Raw genomic sequence first — 9,945 nt, forward strand, 5'->3', positions numbered from 1 at the left:
GTTTAACGGCATGTCTGCAGGCATCGTCAAACTCCTCCAATGCTCTGGCCGATTCTGGAACAAACTTTATCTGTCGTTCATTAGTAAAATCAGGTAGCTCAGAATACAGTCATTTTAATACTCCAACAAACAAACAAAGACAGTAATATACATGAAAGGCATATCCTCGCTCAATCCCATCCTATGGTCTCGTACATCTGAGGTAGTGTGCGTCTCCAAAGTGCTGAAACTTTCCTCAAGGAAACTTTCAACTGTTCTCCTCGTTCAGGGGGTACCATGCAAGCTTTGGTACCAGAGAAAAAAATACCCGATTACCGATATTAAAACTTTATAAAATGACCGTCATCGCTTTGTTAACTCTATGGAAATAAATAGATTGTACAAACTGTATTTAGTCAAAGAACTTTAAAAATGAACCCCACAAGTGGTAGATCAGAACGATATTGTAAAAATTTGAGAGTCTGAATATCTGTCACCAGTACGCATTCCACCATCATCTTAGCGACAGTTGATACCTTTCCTGTCAGTACGTGTACTAGAGTTCCCAATGAATTCTACTGCCGACTACATTCAAAATTTGCTTTGGCGATCGTGATAACACGCATATCACCATATTGACATCGTGGCCAGCAGGGGTCACAATATTACGGTATGGAGGCCCATAGATATGTCTTGCCTGACCTATTGAACTGTGGTCTAGAATTTATAAATGTTCCAATTGTTCATCACTATCCCTCAAATTAAGAAAATGACAAATTTAAAGCAAAAGAAAAACCCGAAAAACCTTATGAGTTGATGACCCGTTGTTGAACGAGATAATCCCCTACGTTTTGATCGTTAGCAATAACTGATGGATCGGATTAGGGCGGGCAACCAACATATATGGACGCTTTTCTTTGAAAAACTATACTTCGATCGAGACTGGGGTAGCTATAGGCATACAGCTGAAGTATGTGCCATAAAAATTGTATATATAATATGATGCTCGCTTGACTATGTGGTTCTAGCTAAGTTAAAGTCCAGGTCTTCTCTCCGTAAAAGAAATATCCCAACTGATGTGCAAAAACAGAACAATTATACCATGGGGCAAATACCTTTCTAGTATTTATATGTTTCTCCTTTGAAGTTTAGAAAGGGGTCAGGTTCCAAAGGTTGACGAATTCATAAAAGGATTACTCTATTGTACAAGCACTGTCTAAAGTTTCAGTAAGTGGGCCCCTCCCATTGCAGTTACTGAAGGCAGTGAAACATAACATTTTGTTGGATGGCCATGTAATGGTAAATACATTGCCATTTCTTTTATTAATGCACACGTTGTAGTAACAGTGAGCACATAGGAGCTATGATTAGAAAATTTGTTGTTTTGCCTGGTCTTTCAATACATCGTAGAGAAACTTACATGCGACGTAACCTTTGACCTTTAAAAGCTCACACTGCGTTATGACAAATTTCAGCCTTCAATGAAGTAAGGAACGGGTGACGACTGAAGCGGTGACATTTCCTTGCAGCGTATAAAAAGCTTCTAAAAAGCTCCTCAAGTTGGCAGCGACTCAAACAATGAAAACGTTCAATGATGCATGACACGCACTCAGAAAATACACTGAGCCTGTATTTTTCGCAGATGTCATGTAGAGACAGAAATAACCTTGCCATATTTATATCGAAGTCTAGCAAGATGACACAAGCTCCTTTTTAAAAAGTGGATGCCCGTTCTGGGTCTTTTTTGAAAGTTTCAGAAAACGGCAGTACTACAATATTATTTTCTGACATTTCTACATGCAAATAAACAAAAGTGACTGACACCGCACGACCCACAGGTAGTTTTTTACTGTATATTGATGCCATCATCCCATTAGCGGTGTTCCTGCAACTGCCTTCAATTATTTTCAAGTCCATTGCGGATCAACAAACTGGAATTAAAAGTCAACACTGAGGGCGCTTTGTCTGTCATCACACAGACATTATCATCAAAGCTAGCAATGGAAAATTGAGAGTAACTTCTGAAAGTGATGGTATTGAACCACTACACGATGACGACAGAGGATGAAATCATAAAAAAGAAACTATGTATTTATGGAAAATTGAAAATAGACCTTTCAATAGAAAAATATTTCAAAATGATATAAAAACTACATCAAAGTCCAACCATTGTAAGGCCAGGAAGAAAAAATAAATTGTTCATCGGAATCGCCGCTTCTACTTTGGCATATTTGGAATTTTTTTTTTGATCGCGGCAAATTCTTACTTCCGCATTACAAATATTTTCAGTACTGCCGCTGGTGGCGCCCTACACTGTGTAGGGTTTTCGCGGGCACGGGATTTTGAATGAGACTTCATACGTGTTCGGACTTTAAGTTGACCGCCAACACGTTGTTGTGACGTCTGAATTTGGCGAATCATGACGCAAAGTGGGTCGATTTGGCCAGAAATTTGCTCGTTTTGTAAAGGTTAGTACATGTCACATCATGAGTATTAATTTGATCGCCAACATTCGACGTGATGGCCAACAGTTAGTTCCAGAGACGCTATTCAGTGTTTGTCCTGATATTACGTTCGGCGATTTGTTCAACAAGATCGTGGCAGCAGATGGACGGTGCATCCGATTGAATGAAAATTGCATCGAAAGTATAAAAATGTACGGCAATGACAAAACACATGGTTGCGTCGATGTTAAAGTACGATCTGAATGATGACTATCACAGTACAGTGTTGTTAGACCATTGTGTAAAATGTGTATATATAGACAGTGGTAAAGAGGCCAAAACATGGGGCCAAAGTAAAATGAAAAAACTCAGATGCTAGGTCCCACCAGGACAATATTAAAGGACAATACTGAATTGTTGAATTTCAGTGATTTGCTGTACATTTCAGTTTTATTCTGAGAGAATGTTGAAATGCTCAGAATATGTTGTGCAAACACTAACTGTGAATGTAATGGCCTATGTTATTGTTGGGAAATATAGTATTGAATTCAGTTACCAGTATCAGTGTTTCTTGTCTGAGATATTTCTGGTAAAAAGGGAAACAATTATCTTGCCTTGTCTGCATCTGTGCAAAAATGCCAGAGAACCGAGTTTACCTTCGGCCTAAAAAAAAAAAAAAAAAAAAAAAAAAAAAAAAAATTTCGCTCGCCGCTCCTGGGACTTGGTCCAAAAAATCCGATGAACAAGATTTTTTTTCCTCTGGCCTAAACTGAGAATTCTCAGTACACCTAAAAAACGATTTTGCCACTTAAGTGGGTCATAAAAGTCTAATGCGGTGTAATAAAGGGAAAGTGGATTCACACATCACCTATCCTTTCATGTTGTGTTTTAGTGTGTATTCTGTTTAAATCGTGTTTTGGCTGTAAAATCAACAACTGCGTTTAATCAAAGCCATGGCGAGACGTGGGCGTAATCTAGTGTGTATAAAACAGCAGTGATTCTTTGACCCCACGTTTTGAAACCAGTTACTGGTTCCTTCATCAGTTGCTTACAGAAATGAGTAGATCTCAATATTTTTAGTTGTTTTTTTCCGTATTTTCTGTGACGATCTCTTGTTCTTCTAACAGGAACGCTAGAATGTTATGTTAGGATCGTTTGGTGTTTGTTTGTTCGTTGTTTTTTCCTCATGTCGTGAACTTTGGCATTTATCAGTGTATCGCTGATGTTTGAGTTTCTCTTGTATGCGATGATCGATTTTTTGGGGAATAAATTCCTTAATGTTTCGTCTTTTTCTATGTGTTCTCAATTTTCACATAGTGCTTGTTTCACAGTCTGTGATTTAATATATGGACTATATTTTGCTGTGAATACTAGTGTGTTTCTCGTTTTAGTTGTTTGCTTTTGTTCTAGTTGTGTTTTTCGTGTTGTAAACTTTGTTTCTGGAGTGATTTTAGAGATTTCCTGTAGTTTGTAGCCACGATCAATTAGTCTTGCATTGAATGTATTGACTTTATCAATAAAGTCATTTTCATTGTTGCAAGTTCTGATATATCTTTATGTTTCGCCTTTGATAAGGCCTTTGAGTGTAGATTTTGGGTGGCATGATGTTCTGTGTAGGAATTGAAATGTGTCGGTTGTTTTGGTGTGGGTTCTGATGTCTAGTATTGTTTCGCTGTTGTACCTTTGACCTTTGTATATAACAAGGTCGAGGTATATGATTTGGTGTGTGATGTGAATGTAGGATGTGTAAGGTTAATTGTTGATATGAATTCGTTCAGTTCACGTTGTGTTCCAGTATAAATCACGAAAATATCGTCCCTGATCAAGCCAGAGTAATATTTTTGAAGTATATATGTTCATGTATTATTTTCCCCTATGAAAATTTTCTGTAGAAATTCTATTGAAATTGATGACAAAATTAAATTAAAGTGATACAGAATTTCTACAGAAATTCTACTGAACCTTTATGGAATTAACGGAGTTTAATGGAGTTTTGGCCCCCTTTTTCTGTAGAAATTCAACGGAATTTCTGTATCATTTCTGTAGAATATACAGAATTTCTATGTAAATTCTATACACGTTCTACAGAATATCTGTAGCACTATATTGAATTTATACCACATTCTACAGAATTTTTATGTAGAATTTCTGTAGAACTATATTTAATTTCTGCACTCTTTTACAGAAGTTTGTTTGTCTTATACGAGTTCAATCTCTTAGAAAGTATGACAACAATATGTGTTAAACTTTATTAAGTAAGTATAGGAAAACCACCTTATGATATTGCCATAGATACCAATGCAATGAATTACTGCAAAACTCACAAAAAATCAGGCAGCAAGTAAATTATAAACATGTAGTTTATTTCTAAAAGAATTATGATTAACAATCGTTCGAAACTTGATGAAACATACAGGGACTACAAAATATAAAGCAACCTACACATATGAATGCAAGGCCTACCTCTCCAGTCTAGCAGTTTTGAGTTGTCAACTCAGCCAAGTGCATAATTAAAGTGTTGTGTATCTTAACTCACGTAATTTTCAGTGATGCTGCAATGTGGATCCTTACAGTTGTGACATATTAGTGAGCTCCCTTCTCCATAACACTGTTAGAATCTTGCTAATGGACCTTGGATCCTAATTTTCCATGGAATTTGGAGTTGAACTTTAGTACTTTTCATAAGAGCCATGTGCACTGTGGACTGCCTCAAGTTCAAATGAATAATGCGTGGCTACACTATTATGTAATCAGCCCATTGTAAAGGCAGGAAACTATTTGCATAACAAAGCAAAGGCACAGGTCAGCTCACTTGACCTAGGATCTAACAAAGAGAGTCAGGTTGGTCTGTGTACAGTCATGAAATGTACAAAAGGAATGGTACAATTGAGACTGTATACATTTTCCTGGCACGTGTGTGTAAATGAAAATAACTTTTCAGAATTAAGGGTACACGAGAATGTGCTTAGAACTCTCCATAGGTATATGTCACTACCTTTTCCATATTGAAACCAGCTATATATATGTCACTGAGTTCTTATCAAAGCTCATGCCAACATGCAAAAACATGAACTTAAGTCTGAAACAGTGTAACTGTGGGGGAAAAAAACAGAAAAAAAATTTCCACAAAAGCTATGGAACTGAAAAATTCCATATAAAATATGTTTAATTTCTGCAGATTTTCTACAGAAAATTATCAGCAAACTTCAATAGAATTTAAAGTTTCTATACACATTAAAATTCTATAAAATTTAAATTTTTCTACAGAATTGTATTGAACATTTTCAATGAATTTCAATGGAAGCATATTTCCATCAGATTTCCATAAAATATACAGAATTCTATAGAATATCAGAGTCAATAGAATATCTACAGACTATTTTCGTAAGGGTCATTTCCGTTTCATGGAATGTAATGTCTGCAATCTCTGGAGAGGCCTGAGATCCCATACTACAACCACATATTTGTCTGTAGAATTCGTTGTCGAATTCAAATGTGTTGTTTTTAGACTGAGAGTTAGCATGGCTAACAGGTATTCCGTTGGTGGCATTTGAATTTGGTGTGTGTGGTTGTTGGAACTCGATCGTGCGGCGTCCAAAGCTTTGCCTGTTAGGTGTATAGCTTCATAGTGTTGTGTGTTAGTATACATGGATACTACGTCTGGTGTCTTTCATGTACGTTGGTTGTTTTTTCACGATTGGTTTTAGGAAATGGTGTACGAATTCTGATATGTGGAATGTTGGAATAGAGCATCCACTGATAATAGGGCGACCTACAAATTTTGTGTCCGTTGGTGGCTCTTTGTGTATCTTCGTAGTAAATACCATCGTGATGTGCGTATTTTCGTGTTGGTTAGGTCTATGTATTTGTATGTATGATAATCTAAGTAATTTTTATCATACATTTTTGTTGTTAGACTGGGTACTTGTTGGATAGTACATTGTGTGTCGTCTACAGTCAGTTTTGTGTAGTATATTGTTGGTTGCTGAGTTGTCGTTCACACTCGTTGATGTAATCTCTTGTGTTTATTATCGCTGTGCCCCTTCCTTTGTCAAACTGCTTTATTGTGATGCTTTTATTCTTGGATAGTGTTTTAATTGATATCTTTTCTGCACGTGTCATGTTTTGTCCAGTTTCGTGAAAGGGGATATTAACCAAAGCTAACTTAGTAGCCTCTAGGTAGTTCTCCAGATTTCTGTTTTCAGTTACGCGTGGCGTCCATAAGGACTTGTGTTTGAATTGTTGGTATTGGGTTGTTTTGTGTCGCATTATGTACTGGAGTCTCATTCTCCGTATAAATTTGTTTGCGTCTTGTAAGAGATTAATTCTTGAGGGATGTTTTGGTGTTGGAATAAATTTAAGTCCTTTTCAAAGTGCATTGATTTCTGCCTTTGATAACTTGTGTGATGATAGATTCTTGATGAATCTATGATTCATGTTGTTTTTAAGTTGTTGTCGGGCATTTGTTTAGTGTTTAGTGTTATTTGAGATCTTATGGTTTCTCTTTTTGTTCCGTGTTTTATTGGCTCTATTATATTTGTTGTATTTTCTGTTTCTGTGCTTGGTGGCACAGTTTTGAGTGTGTGTATGTGTTGCCATTAGTTTTACGGTAGATTCTCTTTTTGGAGAGTGTGGTGGCCTTGAAAAGGCCGTTTGTGGTTTGGGTTTGGAGGTGACGTGTACCCTACTTCGTGTTCGCTCCTAACGGGCGTTTGTGTTTAGGGTTTAGTTTGGCCTTCCTTTAAGCCGATTCTATATATCGGTTAAGAAGGCGTAATGCCGTTTTCTTGGTCGAAGGATCAGGATGGCTGTTGATCTCTTGTAGTACTTCCGTTTGGAATGCTTCGATGGTCCTGTTGTGCTAAGCTTGGTGTTGTGGGATATAGTTAGAGTACAGCGTGACAAACGAGTTGCCACAGTAGCGCTCTAGCTTCTGCCACTTTTGGATGAAATCCGCACTTGGTTTAGGGCCTGGTAAGTACGCCTTGAGCACAGGCGGCCCATACACTATTAATCAGCTTTCTCAGTCACTGTCAGTCCCTCTCCTTTTCTTCATGCTCTGACTAATCGTAGTAAATAAAATAAATGACTATAGCCTAACCTATAGCCTCTTGACTCTTTATTTATTTTACACCCCATTACAAGGACGTTTATCTCACATATACACATCTTGTAATTAATTATCAAGGGTTGGTCAACATTGCAAGATAGAGATGTAAATGAAAAAGGAGCCAATTTTAGTAACCCTTCCTTTCAATTTTTCGCGATGTTGACCAACCCGTAAAATCCCTGATAAGTCCACGGATTAGCATAATTAGTTGTGTTGACTAATTAATTACAGCATGTGTGTATGAGAGATATACGTCCTTGTAATGGGGTGTAAAATAAATAAAGAGTCACAGAGGCCAGGTTAGGTTATATAACCATTTATTTTATTTACTCCGATCAGTCAGACCACGAAGAAAAGAAGAGAAAATGATAGAGAAAACTGTGAGAAAAACTCAGTAATAGTTTGTGGGCCGCCTGTGCCTTAAGGCGTACTTGTAGGCTTCTTGGTGACGTTTTCGTGTCTAGGAAGCGTTTGAACGTCTCTTGTTGCTTTGCGATAGCCAGCTGCGTAGAAAAGAGTGATTCGAACCTGCGACGAGATTTCTTGATCTTCACTATAGTGTCGGGTTGTGGAGTGCTGCTAGCAGCAGGAGGACTGGGTTGGTTTGACGGAAACGTCAAGTCGAGGTTGCCCTGGTTTGGTTGTGGTATAGACTCTAGGTCGTCGATGAAGGAAGAATCGTGCAGGAATTCGAAGTCACTCACGTCACTCATGAGTTCGGCAAGTTTCACAAACAAACAGAACCGTTTGCCATCAGTATTTATTAGATCACTGTCTGAAACTCTTGCTGCGGTGAGAAGTCGACTTTATGACCCACAATGCATTTCAATATAATGCATTTTGACCCTTTAGCACAACATAAAAGCTATCTAAAGTTGCTAGAATTAGATGACATATACTAGAGATTAATGTGAATACGACAAATACAGAAAATCATATTCGTCAAGACTAACAAGTCGAGGATGGAGCATATTTTCTGCTTAGATGCAAACACAACTCGATCATCAGAAATCAGTTCTTCAGCACGTTATTGAATATTTCCAATCGGACTCGTACACAGACAATTAGACCTTTTGTGGACATTTTCACGACGACAGACAGTCAGAGGAAATACACATGCGCGTAAGCCGGCCTCAGAGCTTACATCTGTGTCCTGTACCAAAAATTAAAACTTTGCTACAATTTTACATATAAACACATAAACTTTTACATATAATCACACATATATATCAAATATTCATGTATTTGTATACATCTACATATTCACTTTTGTTTATGTTATATTTTCAGGTTTTGGAGTGTCTTTTTTCAGACAGTTATTATGCTACATACCGAGTCCTACATTGTAATATACATCCAGAAGGGAGGGGATTTCAATCAGTTATTACATTACATCAGATATTGAAGACAAGACGACTGTCTTTCACAATGTGAGACAATGCATGCGAAAATGACACCTTTATTATCTGTTCAGAATAGGAATGATTGATGACTAATGGATGAAAAACGAAATCTATTAATACCATCTGTGCAATTTTTTTGCAAGGTCTTTTACCGAATCGGATCCATTTCAATGAACAAAGCTGCAGTTTCTGTAAATTTTACGATTCATGTTGGCGCATTTTTTTTCCTGCACATTTTTTGATGTATGAGCTGGCTCTCGAAATAAATAAATAAATACCTAGAATCCACAATATTATGAGTGATATAGATAACACGCATTTAGACGGGGCGATTGGTAAAATCAATGAACTTTTTTATAGTTTATTGCCAAGAAATCGATCAACAAGATTTAACAAAAAATGCACTAAGTTCACTGGAAATGTTTGGTTTGATGAAGATTGTAGACGCACACGGGACAAATTGCACATTTTACTTAGACGTTTTCGCCATAATAGGTCGTTAGATCTTCTTGAGCGCTACAAGACCCAGAAGCATGATTATAAAGAGATGATTACAGTGAAAAAGAATATACATCGTAATGCAAGAATCACAGAGTTCATTAAAGCAGCTTATGACAAAGACAGTAAAAAATTCTGGGGCTATGTCAGGGAGTCTAGGCCTCCTATTCCTTCTTTAATCGGCTCACATGATTGGTATGAATTTTTCAAGTCATTGTTCAATCCAAGTAGAAATGCCACTTGTGAAAATTCAGACTATTCAGACACGTGGGAGTATTTCGATACAACTGTTACAGAATTTGCTCAGGGTCAGTTTCCATCGTCTGCTCATGACCAATATGACGACATGTTGAATTCACCAATTACTGTGGAGGAGGTGGAAAATAGTATTAGAAAACTTAAAGCAGGAAAGTCCCCTGGTCAAGACGGTATTCCGCCTGATTTTTACAAATATTGCTGCAATGAATTAAGCAACTTACTCTGTGTTTTATTTAATGCTATTTTTAGTTCG

Source organism: Ptychodera flava, chromosome 10, assembly GCF_041260155.1.
Source record: "Ptychodera flava strain L36383 chromosome 10, AS_Pfla_20210202, whole genome shotgun sequence".
NCBI classification, from domain to species: Eukaryota; Metazoa; Hemichordata; class Enteropneusta; family Ptychoderidae; genus Ptychodera; species Ptychodera flava.